This window comes from Berghia stephanieae, chromosome 1, assembly GCF_034508935.2.
Source record: "Berghia stephanieae isolate SIO BIC M18660-M18661 chromosome 1, UCSD_Bste_1.3, whole genome shotgun sequence".
Taxonomy (NCBI): Eukaryota; Metazoa; Mollusca; class Gastropoda; order Nudibranchia; family Aeolidiidae; genus Berghia; species Berghia stephanieae.
Genome location: NC_088360.1, coordinates 39451553 through 39452769, shown reverse-complemented (window position 1 = coordinate 39452769; position 1217 = coordinate 39451553).

The window sequence follows — 1217 nt, the reverse complement described above, 5'->3', positions numbered from 1 at the left end:
TTGAAGTGAAAGTGTTTTCATTTTTATAAATCGTTTTATTTTTTTCTTTTCAAATAATGTGTCACTCTCACATTAATTTAGATTTCTTTCTGAGATTGAAATGAATACAATATAATAATCTGTTACCTCCCATGAACATCTGGCATGCTTTTTAGCTTCTCCCAAGAGCGTGCTACTGTGTTAAATGTTGGCCACAAGGGGAGAGAAGGAAGGGTTACGATATCACTCCACATTTACTTCATCTTCTACCTCACATACTAATCATCCAATCCAGGGCTCTTTTACTTCAATGGAAGCAGAAAGGTTTATTCTTTTGGATGAGGAAAAGTTGCTTGAGTCCTGATCTCAGGCGAGACAATTGTAGAGATCGCTCATGGGATGATATCTCAATTGGTTGATCACCTAACTCATAAGCAAGGCAATTCCTGTTTTAGTTGGTCGGGGGGGGGGGGGGGGGGGGGGGGGGGATTGGGCAACTTGTTGAATTGGTTTTAGTGCAAAGTACTTCGTAATGGACTTGCATCTTATCTAAAGAGTGTGAAGCAATTATTACCATCCGCTTAACACAATAGGTACTGGAATGTAATAATGTAATCCAGGGAAGCCCAACCCCTCTGTCCACCCAGCAGGATTGGGCAACTGGGTGAATTGGTTTCAGTGCAAAGTACTTTGTAATCGATTTACATCTTATCGAAAGAGTGCGAAGCAATTATTACCATCTGCTTAACATTATAGATACTGGAATGGAATCAGGCCCTAAGTTTTAAGTCTCTGAAATCTGTCTTTATGTACTCCTCTCTGCTTGAATTACCGTATTTGTTGCATTGCAAGCCTGGGCCAATTCTACTTTTGAATGATACTCACAATTTAAGCGACCAATTAAAACGTGATGGTGTGCTCGTGAAAATAAAATCAAGTGGATCAAAAGAACAAGATCTTCATGGGTTGATTCTGATTTCTCAAAAATTTAAACCCAGATACAGGTGGACCTTCTGAATTGTCTGTATTAAATGTTGGCCACAAGGGGAGATAAGGAAGGGTTACGATATCACTCCTTATTTACCTCACGTACTAATCATCCAATCCAGGGCTCTTTTACTTCAACGGAAGCAGATAGGTATAAGCGCATGAAAAAACAACCATATCTTGAATTCAATTCTGGCCTCCCAGGAGGGATCACGGGATACATCAAAATGTTGACAATAATATTGACTTTA